This window comes from Lampris incognitus, chromosome 3 (assembly GCF_029633865.1).
Source record: "Lampris incognitus isolate fLamInc1 chromosome 3, fLamInc1.hap2, whole genome shotgun sequence".
NCBI lineage: Eukaryota > Metazoa > Chordata > Actinopteri > Lampriformes > Lampridae > Lampris > Lampris incognitus.
In genome coordinates, this window is record NC_079213.1 from 117942146 (window position 1) to 117966353 (window position 24208).

At 41.9% G+C, this 24208-nt stretch overlaps 4 non-coding genes and 6 pseudogenes across 4 annotated transcripts; all 10 read left to right on the top strand.

The window, feature by feature from the left end:
- Positions 1 to 1641: 1641 nt before the first annotated feature.
- Positions 1642 to 1847, top strand: LOC130110891 (small nucleolar RNA U3). Its single transcript, XR_008810104.1, has one exon. It is a non-coding gene; the product is annotated as a small nucleolar RNA U3 (small nucleolar RNA).
- A 397-nt stretch (positions 1848 to 2244) lies between these two features.
- On the top strand, positions 2245 to 2414 carry LOC130110914 (small nucleolar RNA U3; annotated as a pseudogene).
- A 5781-nt stretch (positions 2415 to 8195) lies between these two features.
- On the top strand, positions 8196 to 8401 carry LOC130110887 (small nucleolar RNA U3). The gene has a single exon (XR_008810100.1). It is a non-coding gene; the product is annotated as a small nucleolar RNA U3 (small nucleolar RNA).
- Positions 8402 to 8800: 399 nt separating this feature from the next.
- LOC130110916 (small nucleolar RNA U3) lies at positions 8801 to 8970 on the top strand (annotated as a pseudogene).
- A 1396-nt stretch (positions 8971 to 10366) lies between these two features.
- Positions 10367 to 10554, top strand: LOC130110918 (small nucleolar RNA U3; annotated as a pseudogene).
- Positions 10555 to 10945: 391 nt separating this feature from the next.
- LOC130110917 (small nucleolar RNA U3) lies at positions 10946 to 11115 on the top strand (annotated as a pseudogene).
- A 1482-nt stretch (positions 11116 to 12597) lies between these two features.
- On the top strand, positions 12598 to 12724 carry LOC130110921 (small nucleolar RNA U3; annotated as a pseudogene).
- Positions 12725 to 13120: 396 nt separating this feature from the next.
- LOC130110912 (small nucleolar RNA U3) lies at positions 13121 to 13290 on the top strand (annotated as a pseudogene).
- A 4303-nt stretch (positions 13291 to 17593) lies between these two features.
- On the top strand, positions 17594 to 17809 carry LOC130110880 (small nucleolar RNA U3). The gene has a single exon (XR_008810093.1). It is a non-coding gene; the product is annotated as a small nucleolar RNA U3 (small nucleolar RNA).
- Positions 17810 to 21039: 3230 nt separating this feature from the next.
- Positions 21040 to 21251, top strand: LOC130110890 (small nucleolar RNA U3). Its single transcript, XR_008810103.1, has one exon. It is a non-coding gene; the product is annotated as a small nucleolar RNA U3 (small nucleolar RNA).
- The last annotated feature ends 2957 nt before the right edge of the window (positions 21252 to 24208 follow it).

Sequence of the window (24208 nt, forward strand, 5' to 3'; positions counted from 1 at the left end):
ATGTAAGGATTTGAATTCTGATTGACATAAAATACAGGCTTACATTGATAATTACACAGTTGCATCCAGATTTATACAGATGCATCAAACGGGTCAGTAAATAATCAAGATGGGAGGTGAATTGTAAAGAAGAAACATCCAAATTTACCGTATCCTTAATCCATCAAACTCTATCCGCATCCCTAACCCTAATTCTGGGGGTATCTCCAAGCCAGCACTGGCGGAGGCCCTCTGGTGACACACGCTGGCCCGGGAATTAAACCCTTAACTTTCACTCCGAAAAGGTCAGTATTATCCATCAGAAATGCCATTGCCATGGTTCCCTTGCCTACTGTGAAGAGTTAGTCTCTGTTGCTGTGGTGTTCTTTGTGGGATTGTCCACCTGAGCAAGTAAAATCTTACCCAACCCAAAGGTGTGGAAAGATCTGGCAATTTTATCCAAAACTCACTCTGAGAAGTTCAAGACTTTACATAAGAAATGCCATTGCCGTCGTTAGCTTGGCTACTGCGAAGTTAGTCTCTTTTGCTGTGGTATTGTCTGCCTGAGCAGATAAATCCCGTACCCTAACCCAACCGAATCATGTAGGAGGCATCCGTTAATTTTATCCAAAACTATCACTCTGAGAAGCTCGGTGCTTTCCATTATAAATGCCGTTACCGTGGTTAGCTTGGCTACCATGAAGAGTTAGCCTCTGTTGCTGTGGTATTGTCTGTGCAATTGACTGCCCAAGCCGATAAAACGCTTGCACTAATCGAAATATGTAGAAAGAGCCGTCCGTTAATTTTATCCAAAACTTTCATTCCGAGAAGCTTGGTACTTTCCATCCGCATTGCCATAATTAGCTTGGCTACGATGAAGAGTTGGTCTCTGTTGCTGTGGGATTTCTGAGGGATTGTTCGACTAAATGGATAAAACCCTTAACGTAAGCGAAACATGTAGAAAGCAGTCCAGTAATTTTATCCAAAACTTTCACTCTGAGAAGCTTGGTACTTTCCATCACAAATGCCATTGCAGTGGTTAGCTTGGCTACTGCGAAGAGGTAGTGTCTGTTGCTGTGGTATTCTCTGTGCGATTGTCTACCTGAGCTGATAAAACCCTTACCCTAAGCGAAACATGTAGAAAGAGCCATCTCGTTCTACATCTTTCGGTTAGGGTTATGGTCAGCAACAGAGACTGTCTGCCTTTGCAGATAAAACCCTTATACTAAACCTATCCCAACCCTTAAAAATGTAGGAAGAGCCATCCGTTAATTGTATACAAACCTAAAGCTCCAAGACTCCGTATTTCCCATCAGAAATGCCATTGCTGTGGTTAGCTTGACTCCTGTAAAGAATTAATCCCACAAAGAATACCATATTAAGAGACTGTCTTGGCGGTTGCCAAGCTAACCACTGCAGTGGCGTTTCTGATGGAAAGTACAGAGCTTCTCGGTGTGAAAGGTTTCGATAAAATTAACGGATAGCTCATTCTACACTTTTTTTGTTAGACTTGGGGGTAGAACTAGGGTAATAGTTTTTTTTTTTTCTCGGGCAGCCAGTCTCTGCTGTAGTATTGTCTACCCTAGCAGATCAAACCCCAGCCCTAACCGCAAGATCCATCCGTTAAGTTTATCCAAACCTAATGCTAACCAAAAGCTGCAGAAGACTGTATTTTCAGCGATCATTTCTGACTTACTTAACTTGAAATATGTTTCTAAGTGATTCCCGCCAGCCACGATTATGGGCTGTTGTGAATCTTCCTGAGCGCAAAGCGGGTACAGCGAAGTTGTTTAATGACAAACTCTGCTTTTATGACCGTTGAGTGCTCCTTTATGGGAGCTTCGAGGAAGGAGCACATTCTGATGGGTTAAAGAGGGGGGGAAATCCACCAGTTTTATCCAGACCTAAACCTAATTCCTAATCCTTACCCTAAAAACATTAAATTGCAATAGCAGACAACTTCAAAAAAAAAAAGAAGCTTATATTACTCTAAACCCCACCAACAACTTTTGAAGCTTAAAGCAGGGTAAACTAAATAAGATGGAAGACAATGGGAGGTGAATTGTAAGGAAGAAACATCCAAATTTACCGTATCCTTAATCCATCAAACTCTATCCACCTCTCTAACCCTAATTCTGGGGGTATCTCCAAGCCGGCACTCTGGTGACATGCGCTGACCCGGGCATTCAACCCTAAACTTTCACTCCGAGAAGGTCAGTATTATCCATCAGAAATACCATTGCCATGGTTCGCTTGCCTATTGCGAAGAGTTAGTCTCTGTTGCTGTGCTGTTCTAGAGAAATGTGTTTCTAAAGTGAGTCCTGCTACCCACGATGATGAGGTGTGATGCTTCTTCCTGAGCATAAAGCAGGTACAGAGAAGTGGCTTAATCCCAATTTCTGTGCTTTTGTGGAAAGAAGCATGCGCTGAGTGGTAAAATGCAGAGAGCCATCAATTAATTTTATTTAAACCTAACCCTAAAAACAAACTGCTGTAGCAGTGAACTTAAAAAAAAAAAAATTATAATGCTCCAACCCCCACCATCAATTTTTCAAGTTTAAACGGGGTAAACCAATCAAGATACAAGACAGTGGGAGATCAATTGTAAAGAAGAAAAATCATCCTAATTGAACCTACCGTTAACCCATCAAACTCTCTCCATAACCCTAATCCTGAGGGTTTCTCCAAGCCAGTGCTTAGGCACTGTCCACCTGAGCAGATAAAACCCTCCCTAAACCGAAACATGTAGAAAGAACCATCTGTTAATTTGATCCAAAACATGGACTACGAGAAGCTTGGTATTCTCCTTCAGAAATGACATTGCTGTGGTTAGTTTGGCTCCTGCTAAGAATTAATCCCACAAAGAATACCATAGTAACAGACTGTCTTGGCAGTTGCCCAGCTAACCACTGCAGTGGCATTTCTGATGGAAAGTACAGAGCTTCTCGGTGTCAAAGGTTTGGATAAAATTAACGGATAGCTCAGTCTACGTTTTTCTGTTGGACTTAGCGGTAGAACTAGGGTAAGAGGTTTTTGTTTTGTTTTTTTGCTCAAGCGGCCAGTCTCGCTAACCAAAAGCTTCAGAAGACTGTATTTTCAGCTATCATTTCTGCCGTTCTTAACTTGAAATATGTTTCTACTAGAGGAACCCTGCTGCAATGTAGCGGTTTGGTTATCCACCCGTCTAAATCTTCATCCTGCCAGCTAGCCGCCTGCCCCTAAACCCCCCACTCCAACTCCCTCCCCCCAAAATGCTCAGTATCATCTGAAATGCCGAGAAAAGTGGTTTACCCTCCAACTCCATCCCCCCAAATACTCAGAATCATCTGAAATGCCGAGAAAAGTGGTTTTTAGCCATTTTTAGAAAATGCATATTTTGCATAAGTATGTATAATTATTAAAATTGTTTTAATTTTCTGCTATTTTTCTGGTCCTCTCTGGAACAATAGCTACCAACTCCAAAAAAAATTAGGATCATAGGTGCATTTATTTTGCGTAATGCCAAACATTTCTAAGTCCCACATTTTTTTTTTTTTACATAGGTGAAAAAATGAAAGATGCTCAATCATCTGAAGTGCAGATAAAAGTGGTTTTTAGCCATTTCTAGAAAAATGCATATTTATGCATAATTTTAATTTTCTGGGATTTTTCCTTTACTCTGAGTCAATACCTACCACCTCCAAAAAGAATTGGGATCTTAAATGCTTTAGTTTTCCGGTTCCGCTGAATAACAGACATATGCGCACACACACACACATTACGAAAACATATGAGTAGAAAGTGATTCCCGCCAGCCACGATAATGGGCTGTCATGAATCTTCCTGAGCGCAAAGCGGGTACAGGAAAGTTGTTTAATGACAAACTCTGCTTTTATGACTCTTGAGTGCTCCTTTATGGGAGCTTCGAGGAAGGAGCGCATTCTGCTACTGCTAAGAGTTTGTCTCTTTTGCTGTGGTAATCTATGTGCGATTGTCTGCCTGAGCTGATAAAACCCTTAGGCTAACCAAACCGAAACATTGTAGAAAGAGCATACGTTAATAAGATCCAAAACTGTCACTCCCATTCACATGGGGAGCTTTGCTACTGAGATTTACTCTCTGTTGCTGTGAGATTGTTTGCCTGAGCAGATAAAACCCTTACCGAATCCCAAACCCTACCTCAACCAAAACATGAAGAAAGTCATCAGTTAATTTGATGCAAAATGCTGACTACGAGAAACTAGGTACTTTATTTCAGAATTGTCATTGCTGTGTTTAGCTTGCCTACTGCGAAGTGCTAGTCTCGGTTGTTATGCTATTCTGTGTGGGATTGTCTGCCTGAGCAGGTAAAACCCTTACCCTATCCCAACCGAAACATGTAGAAAGAGCAATCTGTTAGTTTTATCTGAAACTATCTGTTCAGAAATGCTACTGCGGAGGTAGTTGCTGTGGTATTGTTTGCCTGAGCATATAAAACTCTTAGCCAAACTCATCCCTAACCGAAAGATGTAGGAAGAGCAATCTGTTAATTTTATCCAAACCCTTTCAGTTGGAAAAGCTCAGTACTTTCCATCAGAAATGACTGTCATGGATAGCTTGGCTACTGCTAAGAGTTATTCTCTGGTGTGGTATTTTTTTGTGGGATTGTTTGACTGAGCAGATAAAACCCTTACGCTTAGCGAAATATGTGGAAAGAACCGTCCAGTAATTTTATCCAAAATTTCCACTCCGAGAAGCTTGGTACTTTCAATCAGAAATGCCATTGCCGTGGTTAGCTTGGCTACTGCGAAGAGTTGGTCTCTGTTGCTGTTGTATTCTCCGTGCGATTGTCTGCCTGAGCTGATAAAACCCTTACCCTAATTGAAACATGTAGAAACGGCCTCCGTGAATTTTTTCCCGAAACTATCACTCAGAAGCTCGGTACTTGAGAAGACCAGTGCCATTGCTGTGTTTAGCTTGGCTACAGCGAAGTTAGCCTCTGTTGCTGTGGGATTGTCTGCCTGAGCAGGTAAAACCCTTAGGCTAACCAAATCGAAACATTGTTGTAAGAGCATATTTTAATGAGATCCAAAACTGTCACTCCGAGAAGGCTAGTACTTTCCATCAGAAATGCCATTGCCATGGTGAGCTTTGCTATTGCGAAGAGTTAGTCTCTGTTGCTGTGAGATTGTTTGCCTGAGCAGATAAAACCCTTAGGCAAACCCTACCTCAACGAAAACATGAAGAAAGTCATTGGTTGATTTGATCCAAAATTGTCTACGAGAAAGTCGGTACTTTTTCAAAATGGTCATTTCTGTGTTTAGCTTGGCTACTGCGAAGTGGTAGTCTCCGTCGCTGTGAGATTGTCTGCCTCAGCAGGTAAAACACTTACCCTAACCCAACCGAAACATGTAGAAAGAACCATCCGTTTATTTTACCCAAAACTATCGCTGCGACAAGCTCACTGCTCTCCATCAGAAATGCCGTGGTTGGCTTGGCTACCACCAAGACTGTCTGTTGCTGTGGTATTTCTACAGGATTATCTGGCTGAGCAGATAAAACCCTTACTCTTTAGTGAAACATGTAGAAAGAGTCATCTGTTAACTTCATCCGGAACTATCACTCGGAGAAGCTTGGTACTTTCCATCAGAAATGACTTTGCTGTGGTTAGTTTAGCTACTATGAAGAGTTAGACTCTGTTGCTGTGGTATTCTCTGTTTGATTGTCTACCTGAGCTGATAAAACCCTTACCCTAAGCAAAACATGTAGAAGGAGCCGTCCATTAATTTTATCCAAAACTTTCACTCCGAGAAGCTTGGTACTTTCCATCAGTAATGCCATTGCCGTGGTTAGCTTGGCTACTACGAAGAGTTAGTCTCTGTTGCCGTGGTGTTCTCTGTGTGATTGTCTGCCTGAGCTGATAAAACCCTTACACTAAGCGAAATATGTAGAAAGAGCTGTCCAGTAATTTTATCCAAAACTTTCACTCCGAGAATCTTGGTACTTCAGTAATACCATTGTCCTGGTTTGCTTGGCTACCACAAAGAGTTGGTATCTGTTGCTATTGTATTTCTGCGGGATTGTCCGACTGAACAGATAAAACCCTTACACTAAGCGAAACATGTAGAAAGAGCCGTCCAGTAATTTTATCCAAAACTTTCACTCCGAGAAACTTGGTACTTTCCATCAGAAATGCCGTTGCCGTGGTTAGCTTGGCTACTGCGAAGAGTTGGTCTGTTTTGCTGTGGTAATCTATGTGCGATTATCTGCCTGAGCTGAAAAAACCCTTAAGCTAACCAAACCGAAACATTGTCGAAAGAGCATACGTTAATAAGATCCAAAACTGTCACTCCCATTCACATGGTGAGCTTTGCTACTGAGATTTACTCTCTGTTGCTGTGAGATGGTTTGACTGAGCAGATTAAACCCCTACGCTTAGCGAAATATGTAGAAAGAGCCGTCCAGTAATTTTATCCAAAACTTTCACTCCGAGAAGCTTGGTACTTTCCATCAGAAATGCCATTGCCGTGGTTAGCTTGGCTACTGCGAAGAGTTGGACTCTGTTGCTGTGGTATTCTCTGTTTGATTGTCTACCTGAGCTGATAAAACCCTTACCCTAAGCGAAACATGTAGAAGGAGCCATCCATTAATTTTATCCAAAGCTTTCACTCCGAGAAGCTTGGTAGTTTCCATCAGGAATGCCATTGCTGTAGTTAGCTTGGCTACTACGAAGAGTTAGTCTCTGTTGCTGTTGTTCTCTGTGCGATTGACTGCCTGAGCTGATAAAACCCTTACACTAAGCAAAATATGTCAAAAAAGCTGTCCAGTAATTTTACCCAAAACTTTCACTCCGAGAAGCTTGGTGCTTTCCATCAGTAATGCCATTGCCGTAGTTACCTTGGCTACTACGAAGACTTAGACTTCGTTGCTGTGGTGTTCTCTATGTGACTGTCTGCCTGAGCTGATAAAACCCTTACACTAAGCGAAATATGTAGAAAGAGCTGTCCAGTAATTTTATCCAAAACTTTCACTCCGAGAAGCTTGGTACTTTCCATCAAAAATGCCATTGCTGTGGTTAGCATGGCTATTGTGAAGAGTTGGACTCTGTTGCTGTGGTATTCTCTGTTTCATTGTTTGCCTGAGCAGATAAAACACTTACCCTAACCCAACCGAAACATGTAGAAAGAGCCATCTGTTTATTTTATCCAAAACTATCGCGCCGAGAAGCTCTGTACGTTCCATCCGCAGTGCCATTGCCGTAATTAGCTTGGCTACGATGAAGAGTTGGTCTCTGTTGCTGTGGGATTTCTGAGTGATTGTTCGACGAAATGGATAAAACCCTTACCGTAAGCGAAACATGTAGAAAGCAGTCCAGTAATTTTATCCAAAACTTTCACTCGGAGAAGCTTGGTACATTCCATTGGAGTGGTTAGCTTGGCTACTGCGAAGAGGTAGTGTCTGTTGCTGTGGTATTCTCTGTGCAATTGTCTACCTGAGCTGATAAAACCCCTTACCCTAAGCAAAATATGTTGAAAGAGCCGTCCAGTAATTTTATCTAAAACTTTTGCTTCGAGAAGCTTGGTACTTTCCATCAGAAATGCCATTGCCGTGGTTAGCTTGGCTACTGCGAAGAGTTGGACTCTGTTGCTGTGGTATTCTCTGTGCGATTGTCTACCTTGGCTGATAAAACCCATACCCTAAGCAAAACATGTAGAAAGAGCCATGTTGTTCTACATCTTTCAGTCAGGGTTGGTGTAGGGTTATGGTCAGCAACAGAGACTGTCTGCCTGTGCAGATAAAACCCTTATACTAAACCTATCCCAACCCTTAAAAATGTAGAATGAGCCAGTCATTAATTGTATACAAACCTAAAGCTCCAAGACCCTCGGTATTTCCCATCAGAAATGCCATTGCCGTGGTTAGCTTGACTCCTGCTAAGAATTAATCCCACAAAGAATACCATAGTAAGATTGACTGTCTTGGCGGTTGCAAAGCTAATCACTGCAGTGGCGTTTCTGATGGAAAGTACAGAGCTTCTCGGTGTGAAAGGTTTCGATAAAATTAACGGATAGCTCATTCTACATTTTTTTTTTTTGTTAGACTTGGGGGTAGAACTAGGGTAAGAGGTTTGTTTTTTGTTTGCTCAGGCAGCCAGTCTCTGCTGTAGGATTGTCTGCCCTAGCAGATCAAACCCCAGCCCTAACCGTAAGATCCATCCGTTAAGTTTATCCAAACCTAACTCTAACCAAAATCTGCAGAAGACTGTATTTTCAGCAATCATTTCTGCCGTTCTTAACTTGAAATATGTTTCTAAAGTGATTCCGCCAGCCACGATTATGGGCTGTCGTGAATCTTCCTGAGCGCAAAGCGGGTACAGCGAAGTTGTTTAATGACAAACTTTGCTTTTATGATCGTTGAGTGCTCCTTTATGGGAGCTTCGAGGAAGGAGCACATTCTGATGGGTTAAAGGGGGGGGGGGAAATCCACCAGTTTTATCCAGACCTAAACCTTATTCCTAATCCTTACCCTAAAAACATTAAATTGCAATAGCAGACAACTTCAAAAAAAAAAAGAAGCTTATATTACTCTAAACCCCACCAACAACTTTTGAAGCTTAAAGCAGGGTAAACTAATCAAGATGGAAGACAATGGGAGGTGAATTGTAAGGAAGAAACATCCAAATTTACCGTATCCTTAATCCATCAAACTCTATCCACATCTCTAACCCTAATTCTGGGGGTATCTCCAAGCCGGCACTCTGGTGACACGCGCTGACCCGGGCATTCAACCCTAAACTTTCCCTCCGAGAAGGTCAGTATTATCCATCAGAAATACCATTGCCATGGTTCGCTTGCCTATTGCGAAGAGTTAGTCTCTGTTGCTGTGCTGTTCTAGAGAAATGTGTTTCTAAAGTGAGTCCTGCTACCCACGATGATGAGGTGTGATGCTTCTTCCTGAGCATAAAGCAGGTACAGAGAAGTGGTTTAATCACAAGTTCTGTGCTTTTGTGGAAAGAAGCATGCGCTGAGTGATAAAATGCAGAGAGCCATCAATTAATTTTATTTAAACCTAACCCTAAAAACAAACTGCCATAGCAGTGAACTTAAAAAAAAAATCATTTATAATGCTCCAACCCCCACCATCAATTTTTCAAGTTTAAACGGGGTAAACCAAGATACAAGACAGTGGGAGATCAATTGTAAAGAAGAAAAATCATCCAAATTGAACCTACCATTAACCCATCAAACTCTCTCCATAACCCTAATCTTGAGGGTTTCTCCAAGCCGGCGCTTAGGCACTGTCCACCTGAGCAGATAAAACTTTACCCAAACCCTACCTAAACCGAAACATGTAGAAAGAACCATCTGTTAATTTGATCCAAAACTTGGACTACGAGAAGCTTGGTATTCTCCTTCAGAAATGACATTGCTGTGGTTAGTTTGGCTCCTGCTAAGAATTAATCCCACAAAGAATACCATAGTAACAGACTGTCTTGGCGGTTGCCAAGCTCACCACTACAGTGGCATTTCTGATAGAAAGTACAGAGCTTCTCTGTGTCAAAGGTTTGGATAAAATTAACGGATAGGTCAGTCTACATTTTTCTGTTGGACTTGGCGGTAGAACTAGGGTAAGAGGTTTTTTTTTTGCTCAGGCAGCCAGTCTCTGCTGTAGGATTGTCTGCCCTAACCGTAAGATCCATCCGTTAAGTTTATCCAAACCCAACGCTAACCAAAACCTGCAGAAGACTGTATTTTCAGTGCTCATTTCTGCCGTTCTTAACTTGAAATATGTTTCTACTAGAGGAACCCTGCTGCAATGTTGCGGTTTGGTTATCCACCCATCTAAATCTTCCTCTTCATCCTGCCAGCTAACCGCCTGCCCCTAAACCCCCCACTCCAACTCCCTCCCCCCCAAATGCTCAGAATCATCTGAAATGCCGAGAAAAGTGGTTTACCCCCCTACTCCAACTCCCTCCCCCCAAATGCTCAGAATCATCTGAAATGCCAAGAAAAGTGGTTTTTAGCCATTTTTAGAAAATGCATATTTTGCATAATTGTATATAATTATTAAAATTGTTTTAATTTTCTGCTATTTTTCTGGTCCTCTCTGGAACAATAGCTACCACCTCCAAAAAAAATTAGGATCATAAGTGCATTTTTGCAAAAATGCATTTATTTTGCATAATGCCAAACATTTCTAAGTCCCAGATTTTTTTTTTTACATAGGTGAAAAAATGAAAGATGCTCAATCATCTGAAATGCAGATAAAAGTGGTTTTTAGCCAATTTTAGAAAAATGCATATTTATGCATAATTTTAACTTTCGGGGATTTTTCCTTTTACTCTCAGACAATACCTACCACCTCCAAAAAGAATTAGGATCATAAATGCTTTAGTTTCCGGTCCCGCTATTTACACTAACAGGCCTATACGCGCACACACACATTACGAAAACCTATGAGTAGAAAGTGATTCCCGCCAGCCACGATAATGGGCTGTCATGAATCTTCCTGAGCGCAAAGCGGGTACTGGGAAGTTGTTTAATGACAAACTCTGCTTTTATGACCGTTAAGTGCTCCTTTATGGGAGCTTCGAGGAAGGAGCACATTCTGATGGGTTAAAGAGGGGGGGAAATCCACCAGTTTTATCCAGACCTAAACCTTATTCCTAATCCTTACCCTAAAAACATTAAATTGCAATAGCAGACAACTTCAAAAAAAAAAGCTTATTACTCTAAACCCCACCAACAACTTTTGAAGCTTAAAGCAGGGTAAACTAATCAAGATGGAAGACAATGGGAGGTGAATTGTAAGGAAGAAACATCCAAATTTACCGTATCCTTAATCCATCAAACTCTATCCACATCTCTAACCCTAATTCTGGGGGTATCTCCAAGCCGGCACTCTGGTGACACGCGCTGACCCGGGCATTCAACCCTAAACTTTCACTCCGAGAAGGTCAGTATTATCCATCAGAAATACCATTGCCATGGTTCGCTTGCCTATTGCGAAGAGTTAGTCTCTGTTGCTGTGCTGTTCTAGAGAAATGTGTTTCTAAAGTGAGTCCTGCTACCCACGATGATGAGGTGTGATGCTTCTTCCTGAGCATAAAGCAGGTACAGAGAAGTGGCTTAATCCCAATTTCTGTGCTTTTGTGGAAAGAAGCATGCTCTGCATGGTAAAATGCAGAGAGCCATCAATTAATGTCATTTAAACCTAACCCTAAAAACAAACTGCCGTAGCAGTGAACTTCAAAAAAAAATCATTTATAATGCTCCAACCCCCACCATCAATTTTTCAAGTTTAAACGGGGTAAACCAATCAAGATACAAGACAGTGGGCGATCAATTGTAAAGAAGAAAAAACATCAAAATTGAACCTCCCATTAAACTCTCTCCATAACCCTAATCCTGAGGGTTTCTCCAAGCCGGCGCTTAGGCACTGTCCACCTGAGCAGATAAAACTTTACCCAAACCCTACCTAAACCGAAACATGTAGAAAGAACCATCTGTTAATTTGATCCAAAACTTTGACTGAGAAGCTTGGTATTCTCCTTCAGAAATGACATTGCTGTGGTTAGTTTGGCTCCTGCTAAGAATTAATCCCACAGAGTACCATGGTAACACACTGTCTTGGTGGTTGCCAAGCTAACCACTGCAGTGGCATTTCTGATGGAAAGTACAGAGCTTCTCGGTGTCAAAGGTTTGGATAAAATTAATGGATAGCTCAGTCTACGTTTTTCTGTTAGACTTGGCGGTAGAACTAGGGTAAGAGGTTTTTTTTTTTTTTTTTTTTTTTTTTTTTTGCTCAGGCACCAAGTCTCTGCTGTAGGATTGTCTGCCCTAGCAGATCAAACCCCAGCCCTAACTGTAAGATCCATCCGTTAAGTTTATCCAAACCTAACGCTAACTAAAAGCTGCAGAAGACTATTTTCAGTGCTCATTTCTGCCATTCTTAACTTGAAATATGTTTCTACTAGAGGAACCCTGCTGCAATGTAGCGGTTTGGTTATCCACCCATCTAAATCTTCCTCTTCATCCTGCCAGTTAACCGCCTGCCCCTAAACCCCCCACTCCAACTCCCTCCCCCCCAATGCTCAGAATCATCTGAAATGCCGAGAAAAGTGGTTTACCCCCCTACTCCAACTCCCTCCCCCCAAATGCTCAGAATCATCCGAAATTCCGAGAAAAGTGGTTTTAGCCATTTTTAAAAAATGCATATTTTGCATAATTATGTATAATTATTAAAATTGTTTTAATTTTCTGCTATTTTTCTGGTCCTCTCTGGAACAATAGCTACCACCTCCAAAAAAAATTAGGATCATAAGTGCATTTTTGCAAAAATGCATTTATTTTGCATAATGCCAAACATTTCTAAGTCCCAGATTTTTTTTTTTTTACATAGGTGGAAAAAATGAAAGATGCTCAATCATCTGAAGTGCAGATAAAAGTGGTTTTTAGCCATTTTTAGAAAAATGCATATTTATGCATAATTTTAATTTTCTGGGATTTTTCCTTTACTCTCAGACAATACCTACCACCTCCAAAAAGAATTAGGATCATAAATGCTTTAATTTCCGGTCCCGCTATTTACACTAACAGACATATACGCGCACACACACATTACGAAAACCTATGAGTAGAAAGTGATTCCCGCCAGCACGATAATGGGCTGTCATGAATCTTCCTGAGCGCAAAGCGGGTACAGGGAAGTTGTTTAATGACGAACTTTGCTTTTATGATCGTTGAGTGCTCCTTTATGGGAGCTTCGAGGAAGGAGCACATTCTGATGGGTTAAAGAGGGGGGGAAATCCACCAGTTTTATCCAGACCTAAACCTTATTCCTAATCCTTACCCTAAAAACATTAAATTGCAATAGCAGACAACTTCAAAAAAAAAAGCTTATATTACTCTAAACCCCACCAACAACTTTTGAAGCTTAAAGCAGGGTAAACTAATCAAGATGGAAGACAATGGGAGGTGAATTGTAAGGAAGAAACATCCAAATTTACCGTATCCTTAATCCATCAAATTCTATCCACATCTCTAACCCTAATTCTGGGGGTATCTCCAAGCCGGCACTCTGGTGACGCGCTGACCCGGGCATTCAACCCTAAACTTTCACTCCGAGAAGGTCAGTATTATCCATCAGAAATACCATTGCCATGGTTCGCTTGCCTATTGCGAAGAGTTAGTCTCTGTTGCTGTGCTGTTCTAGAGAAATGTGTTTCTAAAGTGAGTCCTGCTACCCACGATGATGAGGTGTGATGCTTCTTCCTGAGCATAAAGCAGGTACAGAGAAGTGGCTTAATCCCAATTTCTGTGCTTTTGTGGAAAGAAGCATGCTCTGAGTGGTAAAAAGCAGCGAGCCATCAATTAATTTCATTTAAACCTAACCCTAAAAACAAACTGCCGTAGCAGTGAACTTAAAAAAAAAAATCATTTATAATGCTCCAACCCCCACCATCAATTTTTCAAGTTTAAACGGGGTAAACCAATCAAGATACAAGACAGTGGGAGATCAATTGTAAAGAAGAAAAATCATCCGAATTGAACCTACCATTAACCCATCAAACTCTCTCCATAACCCTTATCCTGAGGGTTTCTCCAAGCCAGCGCTTAGGCACTGTCCACCTGAGCAGTTAAAACTTTACCCAAACCCTCCCTAAACCGAAACATGTAGAAAGAACCATCTGTTAATTTGATCCAAAACTTTGACTACGAGAAGCTCAGTACTCTCCTTCAGAAATGACATTGCTGTGCTTAGTTTGGCGACCGCGAAGAGTTAGTCACATTCTGTGGGATTATCTGCCTGAGCAGATAGAGCTTTACCCAAACCGAAATGTACAAAGTCTTCTTTTAACTGGATCCAAAAATTTTACTCTGAGAAGCGCTGTATTTTCCATCAGAAATGCCATTGTCATAGTGAGCTTTGCTACCATGAAGAGTTAGTCTCTGTTGCTGTGGGATTGTCTGCCTGAGCAGGTAAAACACTTAACCTAACTCAACCGAAACATGTAGAAAGAGCCATCTGTTTATTTCATCCAAAACTATCGCGCCGAGAAGCTCGGTACGTTCCATCCGCAGTGCCATTGCCATGGTTAGCTTGGCTACGATGAAGAGTTGGTCTCTGTTGCTGTGGGATTTCTGAGGGATTGTCCGCCTAAACGGATAAAACCCTTGCTCTAAGCGAAACATGTAGAAAGCACTCCGTTAATTTCATCCAAAATTTTCATTCCGAGAAGCTCTGTTCTTTCCTGCAGAAATGCCATTGCCGTGGTCGGCTTCGGCTACCACCAAGACTGCCTGTTGCTTTGGTATTTCTATGGGATTATCTGGCTGAGCAGATAAAACCCTTACTCTTAAGTGAAACATGTAGAAAGAGTCATCTGTTAATTTCATCCGGAACTATCACTCCGAGAAGCTCGGTACTTAACATCAGAAATGACTTTGCTGTGGTTAGTTTGGCTACTATGAAGAGTTAGTCTCTGGAACGACCCAACCCTTAATTTTATCCAAAGATTTTATTCCGAGCAGCTCGGTACATTCCATCTGAAATGCAATTACTGTGGTTAGCTTGTCTATCGAAGTTATTCTCTGTTGCAGTGGTATTCTCTATAGGATTTTCTGCCTTAGCAGGTAAAACCCTAACCCTATCCCAACCGAAACATCTAGAAAGAGCAATCCGTTAATTTTATCTGAAACTATCACTCCATGTTAAGAAATGCTACTGTGAAGAGGTAGTCCCTGTTGATGTGGTATTGTTGGCCTGAGCAGACAAAACTCTTAGCCTAACTCATCCCCAACCGAAAGATGTAGAAAGAGCAATCTATTAATTTTATCCAAACCTTTCAGTTGGAAAATATCAGTACTTTCCATCAGAAATGACTGTCATGGATAGCTTGGCTACTGCTAAGTTATTCTCTGTTGTGGTATTTTTTTTTTTTTTGTGGGATTGTCTGACTGAGCAGATAAGCCCTAACCCAAACCTTACCTCAAGTGAAACATGTAGAAAGCGCTCTCCGTTCGTTTTATGCAGAACTCTTACTCTGAAAAGTTCAGTACTTTCCATCAGAAATACCATTGCTGTGTTTAGCTTGCCTACTGCGAAGTGTTGGTCTCTGTTGTTGTGCTATTCTGTGTGGGATTGTCTGCCTGAGCAGGTAAAACCCTTACCCTATCCCAACCGAAACATGTAGAAAGAACAATCTGTTAGTTTTATCTGAAACTATCTATGTTCAGAAATGCTACTGCGAAGAGGTAGTCGCTGTTGCTGTGGTATTGTTTGCCTGAGCAGATAAAACTCTTAGCCAAACTCATCCCTAACCGAAAGATGTAGAAAGAGCAATCTGTTAATTTTATCCAAACCTTTCAGTTGGAAAAGCTCAGTCCTTTCCATCAGAAATGCCGTTGCCGTGGTTAGCTTGGCTACTGCGAAGAGTTAGTCTCTGTTGCTGTTGTATTCTCCGTGCGATTGTCTGCCTGAGCTGATAAAACCCTTACCCTAATTGAAACATGTAGAAACAGCCTCCGTGAATTTTTTCCCAAAACTATCACTCAGAAGCTCGGTACTTGAGAAGAGCAGTGCCATTGCTGTGTTTAGCTTGGCTATGGCAAAGTTAGCCTCTGTTGCTGTGGGATTGTCTGCCTGAGCAGGTAAAACCCTTACGCTAACCAAATCAAAACATTGTTGTAAGAGCATATTTAAATAAGATCCAAAACTGTCACTCCGAGAAGCCTAGTACTTTCCATCAGAAATGCCATTGCCATGGTGAGCTTTGCTATTGCGAAGAGTTAGTCTCTGTTGCTGTGAGATTGTTTGCCTGAGCAGATAAAACCCTTACGCAAACCCTACCTCAACCAAAACATGAAGAAAGTCATCAGTTAATTTGATCCAAAATTGTGTCTACGAGAAAGTCGGTACTTTATTTCAAAATTGTCATTTCTGTGTTTAGTTTGGCTACCGCGAAGAGTTGGTCTCTGTTGCTGTGGGGTTTACTGTGGGATTTGCTGCCTGAGCAGGTAAAACCTTTACCCTAATACAAACCCTAACCCAGCCCAAACGTGTTGAAAGAGCCGTCTGTTAATTTTATCCAAATCTTGCATACCGAGAAGCTCTGTACTTTCCATCAGAAATGCTATTGTTAGCTTGGCAACCTCCAAGACAGTCTCTGTTGCTATGGTATTAATTCTTAGCAGGAGCCAAGCTAACCACGGCAATGGTATTTCTGGTGGAAGATACTGAGTGTTTCGGAGCTTGTGGTTCGGATATAATTAGCGGCTGGCTCTTTATACATCTTTTTGTAAGGGTTGGGCAGACAGTCTCTGTTGCCGTTGTATTTCTGCGGGATTGTCCGCCTGAACAGATAAAACCCTTACAACTAAGTGAAACATGTAGAATCAGCCGTCCGTTGATTTTATCCAAAACTTTTACCCCGAGAAGTTTGGTACTTTCCATCAGAAATGCCATTGCCGTAGTTGGCTTGGCTACTGCGAAGAGTTCGTCTCTGTTGCTGTGGTATTCTCTGTGCGATTGTCTGCCTGAGCTGATAAAACCCTTACTCTAAGTGAAACATGTAGAAACAGCCTCCGTGACATTTTTTTCTGAAACTGTCACTCAGAAAGTCGGTACGTGAGAAGAGCAGTGCCATTGCTGTGTTTAGCTTGGCTATGACGAAGTTAGTCTCTGTTGCTGTGTCTGCCTGAGCAGGTAAAACACTTAAGCTAACCAAAACGAAACATTGTAGAAAGAGCATACGTCAATACGATCCAAAGCTGTCACTCAGAGAAGCTGGGTACTTTCCATCAGAAATGCCATTGCCGTGGTGAGCTTTGCTACTGCGAAGGGTTAGTCTCTGTTGCTGTGAGATAGTTTTCCTGAGCAGATAAAACCCTTAACCAACCCCTACCTCAACCAAAACATGAAGAAAGTCATTTAGTTTGATCCAAAATTTCGAGTACGAGAAAGTCGGTACTTTATTTCAGAATTTTCATTGCTGTGTTTAGCTTGGCTACCGTGAAGTGTTAGTCTCTGTTGCTGTGCTATTTTGTGTGGGATTGTCTGCCTGAGCAGGTAAAACACTTAGACTAAAGAAACTGAAACATGTAGAAAGAGCCATCCGTTTATTTTAGCCAAAACTATCGCTGCGAGAAGCTTGCTACTCTCCATCAGAAATGCCATGGTTGGCTTGGCTACCACCAAGACTGTCTGTTGCTGTGGTATTTCTTTGGGATTATCTGTATGAGCAGATAAAACTCTTACGTGAAACATGTAGAAAGAGTCATCTGTTAATTTCATCCAGAACTATCACTCCGAGAAGCTCGGTACTTTCCATCAGAAATGACTTTGCTGTGGTTAGTTTGGCTACTATGAAGAGTTGGTCTCTGTTACTGTCGTATTTTCTTTGGGATTGTGTGGCTGAGCAGATAAAACCCTTACCCTAACCCAAATCCTAGAAAGCGCTGTCCGTTAATTTTATGCAAAGCTTTTACTCTGAGAAAATCTCTACTTTGCATCAGAAATACCGTTGCCGTGGTTAGCTTGGCTATTGTGACGAGTTGGTCTCTATTGCTGTGGTATTGTCTGCCAGAGCAGATAAAACTCTTACCCCAACCGTAACCGAAAGATATAGAGCCATCCATTGAGTTTATCAAAACCTAATATTAATTTCAGAGATAATTTCTTTAGTTTTTATCTTGAGAAATGTTTTTCTAAAGTGCGAGTCCCGCCACCCACCATGATGAGCCTGGGGTGCTTCTCCCTAACCGCGAAGCAGGTACAGAGAAGTGGTTTAATCACTCACTCTGTGCTTTTGGTGACCGTTCAGTGTTGCTTTTATGGAGTTATCAAGAGGAAGGAGCATGTTCTGTGTGGTTAAAAAGGAGGGGCAAAAATGTAGAAATTCATCAATTTTATCTAAACCTTAGTCCAAACTCTAAAAACATGACGATTGTAGAAGTGCAATTCAATAAAAGAAACCCACTTGTATTGCTGCAAACCCCACCAGCAACTTCTCAAGTTTAAAACAGGATAAACTAATCAAGAGGGAAGACAATGGGGGATCAAGTGTAAAGAATAAACAACCTCCAAATAGATCCTATACCCAATCCATCAAACTCTCCAAATTCGTAACCCTAAACCTGGGGGTATCTGTAAGCCAGTATTTGGGCATTGTTGAGGCGCCTGGTTGACATGTGTTGGCTCTGGCATTCAATTCTAACTCTTACCTTTCACTAGGAGAGGCCTAATATTTCCCATCAGAAATGCCATTGCCGTGGTTAGCTTGGCTACTGCGAAGAGTTCATCTCTGTTGCTGTGGTATTCTCTGTGCGATTGTCTGCCTGAGCTAATAAAACCCTTACACTAAGCAAAACCTAGAAAGAGCCGTCTATTAATTTTATCTAAGTCTTTCACTCCGAGAAGCTTGGTACTTTCCATCAGAAATGCCATTGCCGTGGTTAGCTTGGATACTGCGAAGAATTCGTCTCTGTTGCTGTGGTATTCTCTGTGCGATTGTCTGCCTGAGCTGATAAAACCCTTACACTAAGCAAAACGTATAGAAAGAAACGTCCAGTAATTTTATCCAAAACTTTTACTGTGAGAAGTTTGGTACTTTCCATCAGAAATGCCATTGCCGTGGTTAGCTTGGCTACTGCGAAGAGTTAGTCTGTTGCTGTGGTATTCTCTGTGCGATTGTCTGCCTGAGCTGATAAAACTCTTACACTAAGCGAAACATAAGGAGCCGTCCATTAATTATATCCAAGACTTTCACTCCGAGAAGCTTGCTACTTTCCATCAGAAATGCCATTGCCGTGGTTAGCTTGGCTACTGCGAAGAGTTCATCTCTGTTGCTATGGTATTCTCTGTGCGATTGTCTGACTGAGCTGATAAAACCCTTACACTAAGCGAAACCTAGAAAGAGCCGTCCATTAATTTTATCCAAGTCTTTCACTCCGAGAAGCTTGGTACTTTCCATCAGAAATGCCATTGCCATGGTTAGCTAGGCTACTGCGAAGAGTTCGTCTCTGTTGCTGTGGTATTCTCTGTACGATTGACTGCCTGAGCTGATAAAACCCTTACACTAAGCGAAACCTAGAAAGAACCGTCTATTAATTTTATCCAAGTCTTTCTCCCCGAGAAGCTTGGTACTTTCCATCAGAAATGCCATTGCCGTGGTTAGCTTGGCTACTGCGAAGAGTTCGTCTCTGTTGCTGTGGTATTCTCTGTGCGATTGTCTGCCTGAGCTGATAAAACTCTTACACTAAGCGAAATATAAGGAGCCGTCCATTAATTATATCCAAGACTTTCACTCCGAGAAGCTTGCTACTTTCCATCAGAAATGCCATTGCCGTGGTTAGCTTGGCTACTGCGAAGAGTTCATCTCTGTTGCTATGGTATTCTCTGTGCGACTGTCTGACTGAGCTGATAAAACCCTTACACTAAGCGAAACCTAGAAAGAGCCATCCATTAATTTTATCCAAGTCTTTCACTCCGAGAAGCTTGGTACTTTCCATCAGAAATGCCATTGCCATGGTTAGCTAGGCTACTGCGAAGAGTTCGTCTCTGTTGCTGTGGTATTCTCTGTGCGATTGACTGCCTGAGCTGATAAAACCCTTACACTAAGCGAAACCTAGAAAGAACCGTCTATTAATTTTATCCAAGTCTTTCTCCCCGAGAAGCTTGGTACTTTCCATCAGAAATGCCATTGCCGTGGTTAGCTTGGCTACTGCGAAGAGTTCGTCTCTGTTGCTGTGGTATTCTCTGTGCGATTGTCTGCCTGAGCTGATAAAACCCTTACACTAAGCGAAACATAAAGAGCCGTCCATTAATTTTATCCAAGACTTTCACTCCGAGAAGCTTGGTACTTTCCATCAGAAATGCCATTGCCGTGGTTAGTTTGACTACTGCGAAGAGTTCGTCTCTGTTGCGGTGGTATTCTCTGTGCGACTGTCTGACTGAGCTGATAAAACCCTTACACTAAGCGAAACCTAGAAAGAGCCATCCATTAATTTTATCCAAGTCTTTCACTCCGAGAAGCTTGGTACTTTCCATCAGAAATGCCATTGCCATGGTTAGCTAGGCTACTGCGAAGAGTTCGTCTCTGTTGCTGTGGTATTCTCTGTGCGATTGTCTGCCTGAGCTGATAAAACCCTTACACTAAGCGAAACATGAAGAGCCGTCCATTAATTTTATCCAAGACTTTCACTCCGAGAAGCTTGGTACTTTCCATCAGAAATGCCATTGCCGTGGTTAGTTTGGCTACTGCGAAGAGTTCGTCTCTGTTGCGGTGGTATTCTCTGTGTGATTGTCTGCCTGAGCTGATAAAACCCTTACACTAAGCAAAACGTATAGAAAGAAACGTACATTAATTTTATCCAAGACTTTCACTCCGAGAAGCTTGGTACTTTCCATCAGAAATGCCATTGCCATGGTTAGCTTGGCTACTGCGAAGAGTTCGTCTCTGTTGCTGTGGTATTCTCTGTGCGATTGTCTGCCTGAGCTGATAAAACCCTTACGCTAAGCAAAACCTAGAAAGAGCCGTCTATTAATTTTATCTAAGCCTTTCACTCCGAGAAGCTTGGTACTTTCCATCAGAAATGCCATTGCCGTGGTTAGCTTGGCTACTGCGAAGAGTTCGTCTCTGTTGCTGTGGTATTCTCTGTGCGATTGACTGCCTGAGCTGATAAAACCCTAACGCTAAGCGAAACATGTAGAAAGAGCTTTCCATTAATTTTATCCAAAACTTTCACTCCGAGAAGCTTGGTACTTTCCATCAGAAATGCCATTGCCGTGGTTAGCTTGGCTACTGCGAAGAGTTAGTCTCTGTTGCTGTGGAATTCTCTGTGCGATTGTCTGACTGAGCTGATAAAACCCTTACACTAAGCGAAACCTAGAAAGCGCCGTCCATTAATTTTATCCAAGTCTTTCACTCCGAGAAGCTTGGTACTTTCCATCAGAAATGTCATTGCCGTGGTTAGCTTGGCTACTGCGACGAGTTGGTGTCTTGCTGTGGTATTCTCTCTAGGATTGTGTGCCAGAGCAGATGAAACCCTTACCCCAACCGTAACTGAAAGATATAGAGCCATCCGTTACGTTTAGCAAAACCTAATCCTACTTTCGGGGATAAGTTCTTTAGAAAAACATTTCTCACGATAAAACTAAAGTGAGTTCCACCACCCACGATGATGAGCTGGGGTGCTTCTTCCTCAGCGCTAAGCTGGTACAGAGAAGAGGTTTAATCACAAGCTCTGTGCCTTAGATGATGTTCAATGTTCCTTTCATGGGAGCATCAAGAGAAGGGGCATGTTCTGAGTGGTAAAAAGGAAAAAATTGCAGAAATTCATCAATTTGATCTAAACCTTAGTCTTAACTCTTAAAACATTAAATTGCAATTGCAGAAAAGTTGAATTTAAAAAAAAAACACTTGTATTGTTCCAAACCCCACCAACAACATTTCAAGTTTAAAACGGGATAAAGTAATCAAGATATAAGACAATGGGAGATCAGTTGTAACGAATAAACACCCAAATTGTCCCTAGATTTGACCAATCAAACTCTATCCCTAACCGTAATCTTTGGGGTATTTCTAATCCAGCACTTGGGCATTGGCGGAGGTGCTCAGTTGACATGTGTTGGCTCTGGCATTCAACTCTAACCATAAAGTTAACCTAGTATTTTCAATCTGAAATGCCCTTGCCGTGGTTAGCTTGGCTACTGCGAAGAGTTCGTCTCTGTTCCTGTGGTATTCTCTGTGCGATTGTCTGCCTGAGCTGATAAAACCCTTACACTAAGCGAAATATGTGGAAAGAGCTGTCCAGTAATTTTATCCAAAACTTTCACTCAGAGAATCTTTATACTTTTCCTCAGTAATGACATTGCCTTGGTTTGCTTCGCTTCCACGAAGAGTTAGTTTCTGTTGCTATTGTATTTCTGCGGGATTGTCCGACTGAACATATAAAACCCTTACTGTAAGTGAAATATGTAGAATAGCCGTTCATTAATTTTATCCAAAACTTTTACTGCAAGAAACTTGATACTTTCCATCAGGAATGCCATTGCAATAGTTAGCTTGGCTACTACAAAGAGTTGGTCTCTGTTGCTGTGGTATTCTCTGTGCGATTGTCTGTCTGAGCTTATAAAACCCTTACACTAAGCGAAACGTATAGAAAGAAACGTCCAGTAATTTTATCCAAAACTTTTACTGTGAGAAGTTTGGTACTTTCCATCAGAAATGCCATTGCCGTGGTTAGCCTGGCTACTGCGAAGAGTTGGTCTGTTGCTGTGGTATTCTCTGTGCGATTGTCTGCCTGAGCTGATAAAACCCTTACACGAAGCGAAACATAAAAAGCCGTCCATTAATTATATCCAAGACTTTCACTCCGAGAAGCTTGGTACTTTCCATCAGAAATGCCATTGCCGTGGTTAGCTTGGCTACTGCGAAGAGTTCGTCTCTGTTGCGGTGGTATTCTCTGTGTGATTGTCTGCCTGAGCTGATAAAACCCTTACACTAAGCGAAACGTATAGAAAGAAACGTCCATTAATTTTATCCAAGACTTTCACTCCGAGAAGCTTGGTACTTTCCATCAGAAATGCCATTGCCGTGGTTAGCTTGGCTACTGCGAAGAGTTCGTCTCTGTTGCGGTGGTATTCTCTGTGCGATTGTCTGCCTGAGCTGATAAAACCCTTACACTAAGCGAAACATAAAGAGCCGTCCATTAATTTTATCCAAGACTTTCACTCCGAGAAGCTTGGTACTTTCCATCAGAAATGCCATTGCCGTGGTTAGCTTGGCTACTGCGAAGAGTTCGTCTCTGTTGCTGTGGTATTCTCTGTGCGATTGTCTGCCTGAGCTGATAAAACCCTTACACTAAGCGAAACATAAAGAGCCGTCCATTAATATTATCCAAGACTTTCACTCCGAGAAGCTTGGTACTTTCCATCTGAAATGCCATTGCCGTGGTTAGCTTGGCTACTGCGAAGAGTTCGTCTCTGTTGCTGTGGTATTCTCTGTGCGATTGTCTGCCTGAGCTGATAAAACCCTTGCACTAAGCGAAACATAAAGAGCCGTCCATTAATTTTATCCAAGACTTTCACTCCGAGAAGCTTGGTACTTTCCATCAGAAATGCCATTGCCGTGGTTAGCTTGGCTACTGCGAAGAGTTCGTCTCAGTTGCGGTGGTATTCTCTGTGCGATTGTCTGCCTGAGCTGATAAAACCCTTACACTAAGCGAAACATAAAGAGCCGTCCATTAATTTTATCCAAGACTTTCACTCCGAGAAGCTTGGTACTTTCCATCAGAAATGCCATTGCCGTGGTTAGCTTGGCTACTGCGAAGAGTTCGTCTCTGTTGCTGTGGTATTCTGTGTGATTTTCTGCCTGAGCTGATAAAACCCTTACACTAAGCGAAACGTATAGAAAGAAACGTCCATTAATTTTATCCAAGACTTTCACTCCGAGAAGCTTGGTACTTTCCATCAGAAATGCCATTGCCGTGGTTAGCTTGGCTACTGCGAAGAGTTCATCTCTGTTGCTGTGGTATTCTCTGTGCGATTGTCTGCCTGAGCTGATAAAACCCTTACACTAAGCGAAACCTAGAAAGAGCCGTCTATTAATTTTATCCAAGTCTTTCTCTCCGAGAAGCTTCGTACTTTCCACCAGAAATGCCATTGCCGTGGTTAGCTTGGCTACTGCGAAGAGTTCGTCTCTGTTGCTGTGGTATTCTCTGTGCGATTGTCTGCCTCAGCTGATAAAACCCTTACACTAAGCGAAACATAAAGAGCCGTCCATTAATATTATCCAAGACTTTCACTCCGAGAAGCTTGGTACTTTCCATCTGAAATGCCATTGCCGTGGTTAGCTTGGCTACTGCGAAGGGTTAGTCTCTGTTGCGGTGGTATTCTCTGTGTGATTGTCTGCCTGAGCTGATAAAACCCTAACGCTAAGCGAAATATGTAGAAAGAGCTGTCCATTAATTTTATCCAAAACTTTCACTCCGAGTAGCTTGGTACTTTCCATCAGAAATGCCATTGCCGTGGTTAGCTTGGCTACTGCGAAGAGTTCGTCTCTGTTCCTATGGTATTCTCTGTGCGATTGTCTGCCTGAGCTGATAAAACCCTTACACTAAGCGAAATATGTGGAAAGAGCTGTCCAGTAATTTTATCCAAAACTTTCACTCAGAGAATCTTTATACTTTTCCTCAGTAATGACATTGTCTTGGTTTGCTTCGCTTCCACGAAGAGTTAGTTTCTGTTGCTATTGAATTTCTGCGGGATT